Raw genomic sequence first — 16578 nt, forward strand, 5'->3', positions numbered from 1 at the left:
TGGAGAAGCCATGGGAGAAGCCCCCATGGCTGCCCTGCCCAGCCCCATCTCCTGCCCAGCCCAGCCTCCCAGCACTTCAAAAAATAAAACAAAATAAATGCTCTACACTAACCGACTGCTGCAGTGGTGATTGGGGCATCTGGGTGCTCATGGCAGAACCCCCCCATGCAGCACAGGGCAGTGGGGCTAGCCCCCTCCACTTGGCACCTGCGCAGCAACTGCCCCCATGGTGCAGGTGCAGTGTGGCTTGGCAGGGTGCCGTGCACTGCCTAGGAGCTGGGGTGCCTCCGCATGTCAGCCAGAGCCCAGCATCACTCAGCCTGTGGTCCCAGCTCCCAGACAGCGTGAAGCACCTTGCTGAACTGCACTGCACCCACGCGATGAGACATTTGTGGGGTGGTTGCCAAGCAGGGGGGCAATCCCCACTGCCCTGTGCTGCATGGGGGGTCTCTGCCACGAGCACCCAGAGGCCCCAATCGCTGCTGCTGCAGCTGGGGAGTTTGGGGCTTTTTTTTTTTAAGTGCTGGGGCTAGGCTGGGGCCGGGCGGGGGATGGGACCAGGCAGGGCAGCCATGGGAGCTTCTCCCATGGCCCCCTGCACCCGAGGAGAGACAAGCACAGCCAGAGAAGCCATGGGAGAACCTGCAGTCACCTGGCTGTTCCTGCTTCTCCCCGGACAATCTGAATGACCAAATCTCTCTGAATCAGCGACAAATTTTACAAAGCTGATTTAGCTGAATCAATTCAGGACAGTGATCTGAATCTCTGAATTAAGTCACTGTCCTCCAAATTGGCCAAATTCAAATTGAATACTTCCCTATTTGCACAGGCCTAGTGGACACCCCTGCCACCCCACTGCACTACAAGCAACACAGGCACAGTGCTGCCGACTCCCATGATATTTGTTCTTGTTCTTAAAGTCTATGCTTCAGGAATATATATTTTATCTATTTATATATAGATAAAAGAAAGAGCTAATTTTTTCACATGCCTGAAATAAAGACTTTAAGAACAATGCCAAAAATCATGAGAGCTGGCAATGCTGCAGGCACTCCCCCACCCACTATAACGCATGCAGGCCATGGGCAGCCAGTTAGACAGCCCTGTGGTAAATCACCTGCAGCTACAACACTGATTTTTTCTGGTCCTTAGGTGTGTTTGTGACAATTACATGAGGGAATATGCTGCACTCTGAAGTCTCCCCACATCTACGGCTTTGTTAAAGGACTTTGATGCATTGCACTCTTCTAGTGGCTCAGGCATCTCATGAGTCTGCCTTCCCCAGGGAAGGGAACCTAGTCAAAACAAACATACAAATTTGGCAAGAATCGTGTTGTTGGTCAGAAGATTCGGGGTCAGGTCCTCATTCTGTTCAGCCACCTCAGCTTCAAGCTGACACTGCTATATAACTTACCCTGATCTGCATCTATATATGAATGGCTCATTTTTTATCACTTTTACTGTAGTTTTCTGCCTAGCAACGTTAAGTTAGCAACATATTAACTATATAGAACAACCACTCACAACTAGTGTAGGCAGTGACTAAGCACATCTTCCCCACATGCAGGTAATGTTCCATTAGTCACCTTGCTGAGGATGCCTCACCATGGTGCTACACAGGAGCATCTACCAACCTACTCAAAGTCCTTTGTCCCTTTGACAGAAGCTATTCAAGTCCTTTCCCCCACCTCTTTTGCTTGCTTTCATGCATGATGAAGCATTTGGATAAGTCAGCTTTCTTCAGATAGAATGACAGGTTGCAAAGAACTTATATTGTGCTATTTCATATCTTCAAGCTGTTCTGGAAAAAAAAACACAAGATGGGGAAGCTAAAAAAAATGCACTAGCTCCAAGAGGGCTATTGTAAATGCACATTAAATTTACTTGATTGTAATCTTTAAAAAAAAAAAAAAAAAAAGCTCTAAAAATAGCATCTCATTTTACAATGGGGAACCTATAAATGGAGTTCTGCATTGTCTGTGTAGCTCTGTCAGCCTGGAGATGAAGTGAGTCATAGAAGTTTCTGGATGTGGCATCTCCTGCTTTTTTACCACAGTGACAGAAAATAAGAATTATCGTCATCTGCCCAATATCCTAAGGGGAGGACATCTGAGACCGTTGTTATTTAAAGGTCTCTGGCCTTGGGCCAAAATCTCTGCTTGCAGGCTTTGAAGAGAACTGGAATAGTAATGCACTTGTAATCCTTTTTATTATTTTGAGGCAATAAATAATGGGTTACCTCCTTAATTAAACACATAGTCTGAGTATAGACAGTCAAAAAGAGTGAGAAGGAATCAATCCAATCTACCAAGTAAGCAGATTGAACTCTTAGCGAACAAAACTCACATTCGCGCTTTAGCTGGGGAAGACAGGCAGATGTCTGCACTGGCTGAGGCCAGGAGGTAGGGGGCACTCCTGCAGGCTTCCCAGCATGCCAGACATTGCCAAGGGCACCCAAGAGCAGCCATATGGCTGTGCCATCCCTCATTGGATGTCAGACACGCACCTCTCCCCCTCTGCCCTGTCATTTGTCAGGCAGCTGCAGGCAATGGAGGGAGACGTGCTCACCCCCCACTTTCTGTCCTGGGGGTCCCTGGGCTTTGTCCAGGGTGAAAGATGTGGGGGGTCCACCCCAGACAAGAAAGAAGTGGGGAGAAGCAGGGCTCGCAAACTGCTGGGGGGAGGCAGTGCTAGCGGCACACCCTGCATTCCCAGCCAGGTTGTGGGGGGGCACGGTGTGTCCCTCTCCTGTCCAGTCTGAGCCATGGGACTTTGCACTGCAATGGCTCTGGGAAGGGTTGGGGGTTTTCCCCAAACTGAGATAGTGCTGAGTTTCAGCTGAAGCTGCTTTCCCCTGTGCAGCCGTGGGGCTCCAGCCCATGGGGGTGGGGTGCAAGTAAGTTTAATGCCTTTAGAGCTGCAGTGCCTGGCAGGGGGCAATTCTAGCACAAAGATAAGGGGTGGTCAGTGAGTTCCTGTGCTGGGATGAGCTGGCAGCTGCTCCTCCCCCACCCAAGTTCCTGGACTAGAGCCCCACAACTGCATGGCTAAAAGCAGCTTTAGCCAAACTTGGCACAGGTTTGGGGGGTAAGCAGGGGGAATGACACCTGTGAGCCCTTCCCAGAACTGCTGCAGCACAGGGTCCCAGGGCTTGGGACAAGGGAGCTCTGTGCCCCCCCAACTCAGGCTGGGAATGTGGAGTACGCTGCTGGCACTGCCTCTTCCCAGCAGCTCGCAAGCCCCACTTGCCCCCCACCTCTGTCCTCCCTGGCTGACAGCTCGGAGGCAGGGCTAACTAGGTGCTCAACTGGTGCAGCAAGCCGCAGCTCCCTGCCATAGGGGGTTAAGAGACCCTGCAACGTCCCCTGGGATACTGACAGACTTCAACCTACCTAGATTCATGATCAGACCTAGAACTGAGATCTGATAGACTGGTCCAACCTAGCTTGAGTAAGTTTGATACTACATGGATCCAGGTCTATCTTACACTGGGATCCACCATTCTAAAATTAGTCTATGTGCCCCGAACTGCTGTTTACTATAGGTATAGACCAGATTCCAACCACCTAAACCAGAAAAGGTGTCATGTCTGAACCTAGCCATAGAGGAGTTTAGGAACTGGATGTGCATTCCCAAGCATGTTTCATCAGTCATTATGGTAAGGACAAGATTATTAAACGGAACAGAGAATTAATGTTCCAAGTGACTGAAGATTACACTAGTGAAATGTGTTTCATCAACCTGTGCAGGAAATTGTCGGGCACATAAACTGCATCAATTTTAATCTGCATTCTTTATTTATCTAAAAACAATCACAATCACACACACAAACACACCCCATACTATTAGAGGAGTATGGCATCTCTATATTTCCCTAAGCAAATTAAACCTTATAAAGACAAACAGCACTGGCTTAATAAGCAATTGTTACCATTTGGATCAACTAATTCAGAAGAATAGAGGTGGCATCAAAATAGACTGTTCTTCTTTATCCAGGCTAGAAGAGCATTTCAAGAATAAAGCTTTACGGTAAGAAAACTTTGTTTATAGAACATGATGTCAGGTTTACAGATATGCCAGCCCAAACTAATAATAGCCACCTGTAGAAAACATAGTGCATATGGACTTATGAACACCTGTCATCATTGTAGAGAAGAATACATAATATGGGGCTCTCCTGTTCTTACTGATGAATCATCCCTCCTCTTTAAGAGCAAAGGCTGCATTTAGTGAAATAAAATGAAGCCAGTCTTATTTTTCTCAGGTCTCCAAACAGCCACTTCCCATCCTTTTTGAGGGCTTACAGAAAACATCAAGGCCTTTCTCAAGCCTATGGTTCAAGGACAGAAACCAAGCTGTAGTATTCTTCAGCCTGAGAACTACTTCAGCCTGAGAACATCCATGAGTTCATAGGCACATACCCCATTTCTCCCTTCTCACTTTCCACCAGCTGAGCTCTCTGGTGAACAGACATTCCCCCAGATGCTGGTGAGCACCCCTGATAAACTTATAGGTGGCCACCAGATCACCCCTGAGCCTGCGCTTTTCCAGGCTGAAGAGCCCCATAGCTCTCAGCCTCTCATCATAAGGTCTGTTTTCCTCACCTCTGACCATACATGTGGCTCTCCTCTGGACTCTCTCAAGCTTCTCCACATCCTTTTTGAATTGTGGAGCCCAAAACTGGACGCAGTACTCCAGCTGCGGCCTCACCAAGGCCAGGTACAATGGGAGAATGATGTGCTGGGATTTGCTTGAGAAGCATCTATGGATGCAACCCAGCATTTTGCTCACTTTATTAGCTGCAGCATCACATTGATGGCTCATGTTCATCTTGTGGTCAATCATGACCCCCACGTCCCTTTCATCTATAGTCCGAGCCTATAAGCACGCTGCAGGTTTTTCTTCCCAAGGTGGAGAACCTTGCATTTTTCAGTGTTAAATACCATTAGGTTCTTGTCCACCTATTTCCTGAGCCTGTCAAGGTCAGCCTGGATCCCTGCCCTCAGGTGTCCTCCTGTCCTCAGGTGTGGATGCTTTACCCCAGAGTTTGGTGTCATCAGTGAACTTGGCTCAGTCCACTTCTGACACTGATGTCCACATCATTAATGAAGATGTTGAACAATATAGGCCCAAGGGCAGAGCCTTGAGGGACCCCACTGGTCACAGGGCACCACGACAATTGACTTCCGTCAACCACCACCCTCTGGGTCCTACCACAGAACCAATTTCCCAGCCAGCGGATCATGGTGAGGCCGAGGCCGCAGTTAGCCAGTTTTGCTAAGAGGTGATCATGGATACCAGATCGAAGGCTTTTTAAGTCTTTATTCAATGAATGCTCCTCAATATCCATACACTACACTGCTGAAAAACATCCTTGTTATATGTGTCAAACATGCTACTGAACAGGATAGTTTTTGTTGTCTTTTGTTTAGTTTGGGGTGGGGGGGTTGCATTTAATAGTTACATAGGACAAAACACAGCAGAGGAGCCAGGAAAGGCTTCATGTGCCACGAGGTCCAGTCCCCTGCATTTGCCAGCAATCATTTATCCATAAGACCCTCTCTTAGCCCTGCATTGACTAGGTTGTCTAAATGATCTTTTTTTTCTCTTACATCTATAATTCTTCTGCTATTTAAACATAAAACCTGGCTTGTACAACAATCATATCTGAAGGGGTACTGTGCAGTACAAAGTACATCTTCAAAATTATATTCTTGTCAGTAGGGAAAAAACTATAGAGAAAACTCCTGCAGATACTGTCCTTCTAATAAAAATATTCTACAACAATTGAAAGGTACTTAAAAGAAACCCTTCAAACATTTCACACATACTAGAAAAATATTTTCTGGAAAATAATGCTGTGAAGATTAGGAAGAGACTAGTCAGGCATATTATACTTACAGAAATTGAAAACCAGCTATCACACTGATTATGCAAAAATTGCTGCAATGAGGATACTTTTACATTAAAAATCTGCTGCTAGGAAAAAAAGACAGACAGTGGGAAGTAGATTATAACAACAGGACATTAAAAAAGAGAACTTCCTGATGTAAAAAATCAGAGTGACATATTAATGTATTTTAAAAGGTGTTCTCATGTAAAATAGCACTGATAAAAAGCATCAGAGAATGGAAGTAATGTGGGCACTGTGTATCAAGAATCCAGAAAATAATAGATTTATACTGTGAGAAGAAATAGAAAAGAAAGTGGGGGAGGAGGAACTACTGCATTTTTTGTTTATCTGTATTTACATGTATATAGATATAATGTGATATCAATAGGACTATATGATGGAGAGGAATGATATAAAAGTTCTGCAAAGATGATTTTGGGATTGGTGACTTTAGAAAAGTCTAAGGAGTATTTGTCAGGAAATAAATATAACCTTGTAAATTTTTTCTGTCATCTCTTTTATAGGTGTTCTGTTTCCAATGAATATATAAATGTATCCAATAAAAGCTGAAGACCTGATGAGAATAAAGAGTGTATCTAAACAGTAAAAAGTAAGAATAACGGCCACAAGCACCAGCTAAGCTCCATTAGAGAAGTACACACAGCCACTGGATTGAAACCTTTGGATTAAAACAGGTCAAGTGCAGTACTTTCTTTCAAGGCAGGCTAAAAGCAACATATATTTATTAGATTTTCTTTTCCATTTGGTTTTAATTGACTATGTTTGTTGAACTCATTTCAGTGGGTCACAGAAAATATTAGGCAGGACTATAATAAGCCAATCTTCCAAAATCCATTGAAATAAGTTCAAGGTAACATAATCAACATTAAATGATGTTGTTTCAGTTTTGGGCTTACTATTAAAAAAGCCAACCATTTGGAATCCCATGTCTACTCACTTTAAATTTTAGTGCAAGCTAAGTATTTAGAAAAAAAATTATCATAACCTTGACCTGCTCGTCTATAATATTCTGACTTCAACTCCTTTATTTTAGGTGTAAGTATGCTGTCATATATGCTACAAGTATTCCAAAAGCAAAATACAGTTGGGATAAGCTTAGCAAAGGCTCACAATTGCTCTCATTGGCCAAACTGGTAAATGACTACAAGGGTCTTATTTTGAGTGGCATCTGTGATAATGCACAAACCACAAGTAATAGGTCCAAGTGCAGGATCCAAATAACTAATCCAGTATAATGCCTGGGCAGACATAGCCAGGGGTCCAGGAACAGAGAGCACAGAAAACTAAAAGTCCCTCTTTGTTAATATTAATTACAGTTAGATTTCTAAATGCAGACATCCTAACTCTGCACAGAAGGATTTTAGATCCTCTGTGTTGAGTCATCAAAGAATATCCCATGATTTGCTAAAGTCTTTCCAAGCAAGGCTACTGAATTCCCTTTCGCTTTGTAATATCCAGCAGCTTAGGGATATAGATAGTTTTGGCAGACCCATCTACTATGTGAATTTGTTGACCTTGTTCTAGTACAGTTTTACAGATTTACTGACGGGGGCTGGGAGCAGTGCATCCCAGGATACTGGAGGTCTGCAAATTGCTTGATTCATCTCCATACAGCAGACTGAAGTTACCTTAACATGATCTGGGTAGCACAACCCAGTGTTAAGCCTCACCTGAAGTGACAAAAGTTTGAGACACTCAGAGGACACTTAGCATGAGTTAATGTGTTTTAATGGGCAGACATATATGTTTCATTTAGCATGGCCTATATATAATGTGCAACTTCATCCTAACACAGCTAACAACATCTTCACTGAGCAATAGATTTTAAAAAATATGATCCACCTGACATTATTCCGAAGTATTTGTCTACTGCACTCAAGATAATGAGATAGTTGATTGTAGAGTTGGTTTAGCCAATGACAGGAATTCAGAATCAAGTGAACCTAAAGTAATGGTAGTCTTGATATAATGACCTTGAGTTTATGATCTGGAGACCATGAGTATTATTATATAATGAGGGAGGGATTTTCAAAGACAAAAAACAGTTAAAAATCCAGTTCTGATTTCCTAGCCAAAGAGAAAAGAAAGTCATTAACTACCCTTAAAAGCATATCTACAATGCCTCTGTGCTCTGCCCAGCACTGCTGCTGACTGGCCTGTTCAATCCCACTCTGCGCACTGGTTGAGATTTGAAAAACTTTGGAATACAGATGGTAGTGCACACTATATATAGACATCTACACATGAAAAGCATAATTGTACAATGGATATATCATCCATTCACTGGTATCCAGTTACGTATAGTGTGCTCTTGACTGCATATTTTACATGTGAAAGTAACTGCTTTCTCTTTCAATTGCATAGTTCATATGTGAAAATTAGATTTTGAAAATGTGCTCCCTGAAACAATTTGAAACCCACAGTTGTAGTAAACAATTGATTGCTATACATCTTTAACAGCCTTTTGTGTCACGTTGCTCTCTCAACCCTTTTCATTGTATGAACCACATCTTAACAGGGATATGGTCCATGAAACTACTTGTCTGTTAGCAATTGTATAACATGAGCTAATTGCTCATATGAAAACAGTTCTAGGGAACTATTTAATGCACATTTAGCTTTTTCTCTACTTCTTGGCATCTGGAAACTAGAAGGAGAACTAACACCCTTGTTCCAGCTAGCTTGCCACAAGCCACAGTTTGGGAAGCACTGTTGGAGCATATGGAGCAATTTCTTTGCGATTCAGATTCCTGGAGGAGGTAGCAGATGCTGTGAAGATAGAAGGATTCTGATTAGACTGGTGACAAAAGAAAAGAGTAGAACACAGAGTGAGATTGAATTAGTCAGGAGTGAAATAGTAGTATGAACTTGAAAGGGCCTCCAAAAAATATCTGGAATGGCTAGAACACAGAAAAAGATAAAAAGGGATAGAATTTACTGTTTTTTTCCATAAATTGCTATGATGACATACTGAGAATGAAAGAGACATAATGGAACAAAATAAGTTTCAACTGGAGAAATGAGACACTAGTCATAACCAAATCAGCAGTAAAGCCAGAAAAGAAGAATACAAGGGTTAGGGTAAGAATAGGAGAAGCAGAAGATCTTTAGTAACTTGCTGAGATTTCTGAAAAATCTGTAGCGTAGGTATTTAGGACACTGTAGACATTGGCCAAACAATTATACAAAACTGTACAAACTGTACTAAACTGTAAATGCCAAAAACTCAAATACATTTAAACCAATGTTACACTTGTATAACTTCCTTCCTTTAATGAAGTTATTCTTGATTACAGGAGCTTCATCCTATGGTCATGCCCATCCTTTCTGTCTCAAAGTGAAAAGGAGTAAGAAAGAAAACAAAAACTTAAAACATAATACAATGAAAGTATGTATCTGTGTCCTTGCATGATGCTGATAAATTATAAAACCCTGCTCAGTGCTTTTTTGTTTTGTTTGATGTCATATTGTTTCATAAGAGAAAGAAAATCAGGCCCTAAAATATTTTTATAGTATTTTCTAGGACCCATGTATCCCATTATCCACAGCTACACAAAATACAGTAAAATGCACTTACAGTTTCAGAATTCTTTGCTAGAATTAAGTTGTCATGTTTTTCATGAGTCCTGCTTCTATTGCTGCAAATAAAACTTTAAACATATGAACCAAATATAAACTGAAGTGGTTTTCTTCCTGACAGCCTGAAACAATATCTATAAGAGGTATGAACTGCTTCATTCATCCCAATTCATTGCTCATTTTCAATCTAAGGAAACAATTGTTAATGTCAACATTGTTAACATATACTTCAATGCTCGTTATTTTATCATTCCTCTAATGTGTTTGTTTTATAAATTCAAACTACCTCCCATATTTTCCCGGGTTCCAAAAGCTGCACATCTCCCATAACCATCTGCCAAAAATCTTCTTGATAACTCCTTGAAATCATTTCTACATTGCCATTAGTGAAAAAATCTAAGTTTGATGCCAGTGTAAATTAAGCTATCAAAATAAACAACACAAAGAATATTGTGCTGATCAGACATACATGCTTTCATTTTTTTATCTTCTAGAATTTAAATTCTGTTGCATGAAAATGCTGCAGGGTAGAAGCCAGTAACATTGCCTTAGAGTTTAGGTCCAGTTTAGCAGAAGATATTGCCCGGGGAGGAGGGTCAGGCCAACTCTCAGGATCTCAATATTGCGCTGTTAGACAGGAGGGTGTGACACAATTGCACATATACAAAACACACACAAATCAATTAGGTACATACACACACACACTACCAGCTCAGGCACATACACATCCAAACCAGCCTAGGCACATGCATACTTATCACCAATTCAGGCACACACCCTCCTTCATCCCTTTCACTCCCTTCTTCCTCTGGTGTACCCTCTTTCTCAGAGTCTCTTCATGGCTGTCTGGTAACTGCGTGTTCCTATGGTGCCTTGGGCTCCGTATTGGGTGTGCCTGGGGCCGATAGCAGCAAGTTCCCCACTGGCATGCTTTGTGACCATGGGCTGGTTATGGGGTGGATAGAGCACTGCAGCTCACACCTCCAGAGTTCTTTCCCACTGGGCCCCCAGTCAGCCTTTCTCCATCATTGCTGGCTAGGCTCCGGTGCAAAAAATGGTATCACCACCACCACTGGCCACATCTGAGAGCAAAAATAGATGTGTATGCTGTGCCACATTCTGAATTCAGTGCTGACAGAAGGGGTTATATGTATTCTTTGGTGTCTCTCAGATCAGGGACTAAGACAGAACTAGGTGCCTCCCACCACTGATCTGAATCACAATGGAGCTTAGGCAGGAGTTAGGCAAGTAGATGCCCAATCTGGATTGCTTCTGAGTATCTAAGAAGCAAAAGTTTTGGTACTTAGTATTTTCAGGCAACAGCAGAGGTGCGTAACTGAATTTTGTAGCTGCTGGAGTAGGACTGATCTGAATTGCTTCTTGTGATTTATATGCCTAAATTCCACTTAAGTCCTAGGAGAATGATTTGGATCTGGCCCTTTGTCCACTGGTTCATATTGTGTCTTTCTAGTCCTTTTTTCCCCATAGGCTTTCTCTAAGGAGTGGGAGGACAATAATAATGCCCTGGAGAGAGGTGCAGGTGTCAGAAAGAAATAGCAAAGGGCTTGTCAACAGACAGGGAAAAGGAAAACAAAGACAAGAACTGAAATGCTGACAGGTCACGGCTTGGAGTGCCATGCTTGCAATTGCTTTGCAATTTATTTTGGCGGTTTGATTACACACAATTACCATCCTGTTGCGCTGAATGCTAATTCCAGAACACTGTGTGTGCACAATACAGGGCAGATTAGACAGTACAGAGTGAATATTAAAAACAGAACATAAAACACTAAGCACCTTGTAAGCAAATCACAAGGGCAAGGTTGATAACATTCCAAGTTAGCTAGGTAGGAGCAGGCAAGAAGCTTTTCTTTAGGACTGTTATATTATGAAATAGAATGATAATTCTTTCTGCAGATTAACTTGGAGCAAATGCCAAAGACATGTGCAAGAAAAGAGATAAGGCAATATAGAAGTATCAGATCTAAGTATGGAAAGTCAAATGAAATGTTGAGAGAGAGAAATATAAAAGACAAGTTAGAAGAAAAAGACTGAAAAAAATCTTAATTAGTATTCTTTAGTTTCATTGATTGTTACTGGATAATTAACTGTGCTCCTTATTTCTTCTGTTTTCTCATTTTTTGTAGCCTCTGGCTAGCCTTTGAAATAAAACTTGCATATTAATGTTGAACAAATAACATAAAAGTAAAATAAAAGAGAGTAAAGAATGTCCCAATACAATTTGCTAAGTGGAACAAAAAGCGGGAGGAGTCAACAAGCTGAGTTGTAAGCAGAGGAGTAGCGTAAAGAATAGAAGATAAATATTGACAGACTACAGAGGCAGAGAGTTAAGCAAATAAGAGGAATAGAATTGAAGAATGATGGGAAATTTTTTGGGGGGGAAATATAACCATACTGTCCTAAAGCTGTCATCTTGGATTCAGGATGGACCAGCAGAGGAAGACTGTATGTTGTTTCAGCTTATTGTAAAATGGTAGTGCACTCTGTTTCACTCCATCTCTGGAGAAGTGTAGCTGCTACAAGTGGTCCAGCTTCCAAAGCTGAATAGATTCAGTCCTAGTGGTTGGACAAAAGACTGCTGAAGGAAACGTCTCTGTTATGTCCTTTGTGCTTTTGCGGAGGGGGTGGGGGGGTGTTTTTGAGCCCACCCACTTCTGCATAAGTGTGCCAAACTTGGTAATGCAGCAGACATCTCTGTCTCTGGTGTGCTTGAAGATGCACACCAGAGATACCTGGTGTGCCCCAGCAGTCATTGTATTATATATCTGGGTTTTACATGGGGAAGCAGGAGCTGATAAATGAGGTATGCTTGGCAAGCAGCCATTCCTAAGAACACTGGGACTAGGGACAGACATTTAAAAAGCCTTAGCCCGAATTGATTTAATCTTTGCAGGTTAGTCTAACCTGCAGAGAATGAACCAGTTTGCAAGTAGATGTTCCCTTTTCATTCCAGAAATGCAGGCACATACCTGCAGTGGCTCAGGCTAGAAGCCTGGGGGTGCTAGAACAGCCCTTCTCTTCCATGGGGAAGCTGAGCTAAGTGGGGAGGGGAGTGTGGCCAGGCCTGGGCAGCACTGAGTAAAACAGGATGGGCTTAAACTAGGGGTGTGCAAAACGGGCCCTATTCGATTCAGATTCAGCCTGAATCACGGACAGTGATTCAATTTGTTGACTCGGATCACAGTTCCCGATTCAATTCGGTCGAATCTGAATCTGAAGATTTGATGCTGATTTGGAGAATCAGTGATTCAGACATAGACACGTCTTTAAATGTTTTTTCTACATACTTCGAGGTACCAGGCACAGCTCATGAACACTGAGATGCTGGGGCAGATGGAGCATCCCACCGGAGTGCGGGGGTGGGGTGCTTGGTGGTGAACCCGGAAGCAGACCAGAAGTACTTCCAGTCCACTTCCAGGTCCGCTGGGGAGCACACAGCCTCCCCCTGCGTGACCTCCCCTGGCTTGGCAATTGGCCATGGGGTGACCCCAGGTGCCCCCCATAGACCCAGGAGGCACCAACCACTGAGCCAGGGGAATTGCTTCTGGTCCACTTCTGGGTCTGCTGCCAAGTGTGCTGGGGGACACTCCATTCACCCCACCATGGCAGCATTCATGAGCCGCCTGATACCTTGAGGTATGTAGAAAATACATTTAAAGCTGTGTCTATCTCCGGATTGCTGAATCTTTCTGAATCTCTCTGAATCAATTTGGAGGGTTCCAATTCAATTTAGAGAGATTAAAGGGTCCTCTGATTTGATTAGGAGATTCAGTCACCGAATCAGGCCGAATCTCCACTGAGTCGGATCAGGGAACAAAGCTTTGCACAGCCTTAGTTTAAACCTGAAACATGGCTTGCAGGGTTTGGAGGGTGATGGATGAGGGTGCATGGCCAGACCACTGTGGGAGGAAGGGGGCGGGGAGAACTCTGCCCACCCCAGCAGCTCCCTGACAGCTGAGAGCAACCCCGGCACAGAGGGCTGTCCCCTCCTCCCTGTCCCCCACAACTGTGGGGTGGAGAGGGTGGCTCTGTTTGGTGCTGGGGGGGGGCTCTTCCTCCTCCTCCTTCCCCCCTCACCACTGTGGGGTGATGAGGAAGGCTATGCAGGGCTGCCTAGCCCCAGAGGGGGACTCTTCCCCCTGGTCCTCACCCGCTGCTGCGGGGTGGAGGAGGGGGCTCTATGCTAGGCTGCCCAGCCACAGAGGGGAACTCTTCCCCCAATCACCATGGGCCAGTGAGAGGCAGCTCTGTGTGGTGCTGCCCAGCTTGACTGGGGCATGTGGAGTGGCTGAACCACTGCTGCCGGGGGTGGCCCCACCCCCATGGCCCCAGACTGGCTGAGGCACCTTCACAGAAGGGCCAGGCTGGGCCACAGGGATGGCGTCACCCCTAGCAGCTGTGGCTCAGTGACAGGGACGCTAAGCCCTGTCACCAGCACAGCCTGGCATGGCCTGGTGCACGCAGCTGGTGACTGCCTGGGCAGTGGGCTAGCTGGGATGGCTTGGAGGTGCCACAGAGGCTTGTGAGTCCACAGCCAGCCCCTGCAGTGCGTGGCTGCTGGACTCTGGGTCCGCTGGCACCTCTGAACCAGCCTGGCTAGCCTGCTGCTTGGCCAGCTGCTGGCTGCATGTACCAGGCTGGGCTGGGCTGGGCTGTGCTGCTGACAGGGCTCAGCATCCCTGTTACTGAGCCATAGCTGTCAGGGGTGTCCCTGCCCCCATGGCCCAGCCCAGCCCTGCTGTGCATCTGCCTTGGCCAGTGCTGAGCCAGGCTGGCCTGGTCCGTGCGAGTGAGGCCACCCCCAGCAGCTGCAGCTCAATTACAGCTACTCCGCATGTCTTGGCCAGACTGGGCACCTCAGCCCCCAGCAGTGGGGGGGTGGGGGGAGGAAGTGAAGGGGGGAGATTCCTTTCCAGCACTGAACAGATGGTGGCAGGGGGAATGGGGGGAGGAGCAGGGGGAAGAGTCCCACTCTGGGGCTGGGCATCCCCACAGAGCCCCACCTCCCCACACCATAGCAGTGAAGGGGAGGAGGAGGAGCATGGGTCCTGCTCCAGTGCTGCACAGAGCCCCACCTTCCCACCCTGTGGGAAGGTGGAGGAGGGGGAAGAAACCCCCCTAGCATGGAACAGAGCCCTGTCATGGCCTCATTAAAGTGAAAGGGGCAGGGAGAAGAGTTAATCCCTCCCTGTGTCCTTTCTGCCTTGCAACTGGGGTCTGCCAGCCCCCGGGGCTGCTGTGGAAGCTCCCTCCCCTCTGCTCCCTGGCAAACAGGCAGACTCTGGCTGTAGTGGGGGAGGAGGGAAGCATTAACCCCCTCCCTGCCCACTTTGCCTTAATGGGTCATGCTGGCCGATGTCTCGCCCTGTCCCATACCTGTTCAGGCTAGAGAGCAGAGGTGCGGGGCCAGTCCTGTTCTGGAGCACAAAGCAGAGCTTGACCCAGAGAGCATACTGGGATGCCTGAGGACTCTGGTTTAACTTAAACCAGGAAGAGGTCTGGGACAGACATTGCATAAACTGGTTTGACCCAGTTCAGTTAAGTCTGATACTTGATCTGAGCCTTCAAGAGGCTGAGAAGCGAAACCAGGTTTATCTCATACTGGTTTCAGCCATTTTGAAACAGGCTTATGTGCACTGAACATCTGTTCTGTTACACTGAAACTGGTTTATGTGCAGCTTCTGTCCCTAGCCTGGGGGGTGCAGTGTTGGTGTATCCAAGTGAAACACAGGCTTCTGTAGAAAGGGAGCTTATGATTTAGTATGAGACGCTCTGCCCTCTGAATTAAAATTGAACTAGTATCTTGTCAGAGTCCTGTATGCTCTTGGGGACCAAATATTATATTTTGAAAGACTATGGTTAGCATAAATTATGTTTTGGGTGACTGCCTTCTGCCTCCATACATTTCTTTCTTTGGTACCAGGGGGTGAACATGTGAATAATTATACTCATTTGGAATTGTGGGGGAAGATACTTCAGGGCCAGAGGCAACCTTACCAGTGCTGCTGCTGTTCTGTAGAGTGGGATACCACACCTCTACCATTTCCCTTCCTCCTTTCAGAACTCCAATTTATCTTTGCCTCATGACTTATATGTCTCACTTGTATTATTCACCTGGTGAGCAAACATCGCCGGGCAGGATTTGGCCAATGATCTGTAAATGAATTTGTTCTAAAAAGACTTTTGAAGCCCTTTATATTGAAGGGTATTAAAGGCATGGTGTCTTTGTAGCAAAACCTCCAGTTTCTTTTTCTTTTTTAAATGTATTTATTTTAAAATGCATTTCCCCCCTCCCCCAATCATTTCTGACTTTTTCTCTCCCTCTCTTTTCCCTATAGAGAAGTATAAGTAAGCTAAGACGTAGGATAAGCTTTAAACATTTTTATTTTGGTAGCAAGTTTTTGGTTTTGGATATCCACCATTTTATATTGTATTATTATTAGGTTTCTATTGATTTTTACTGTTGTATATTGTATTATTATCATTTTTGTATTGATTGTTATTGTTTCATATGGATATTGTATGGTTTAGGCCTGTGTTTGTAAGTGAACCAAAGTCATGTCAAGTTTCCATTTTATATGTCAAGTCTCCATCTTCTGTCCTCTGCCTGGGCATCCCATGTTGCAACTGTATGAGTCACGTACCCCTCCCATGTAAATTGGTTCCCCGATGAATGAGTGTGATTGGGAATGATTGAAACACAATGGTAGCAGGCTTCTACTGAATAGCCTGTAATGACTGGGCCATCACCTCACATTGATTCACCCAGGAACCATGGACCTCACCCAGGAACAGACCAGCATTTGAAAGACAAAGGACCCTGCAAAACCAGCAACTCTCACCATTACAGACACCAGAAACTGCACATCCCTGCATGGAGCACACATGCTCAGTACACCAGGAGCTGGCCTGGGCATGCCTCCTGTCACTAGGGTCACACAAGGTCTGCCCCTATAAAAAGGGGCAGTGAAGACAGACCCAGTGGGAATGCCATTTCCATCTGGACCAGCACCATGCCACACCACCTATCCACCCAGAGGCCCTGCCGGCGACCCCCCTCTGGA

The sequence above is a fragment of the Alligator sinensis genome, unplaced genomic scaffold, assembly GCF_000455745.1.
Source record: "Alligator sinensis unplaced genomic scaffold, ASM45574v1 scaffold1197_1, whole genome shotgun sequence".
Lineage (NCBI taxonomy): Eukaryota > Metazoa > Chordata > Crocodylia > Alligatoridae > Alligator > Alligator sinensis.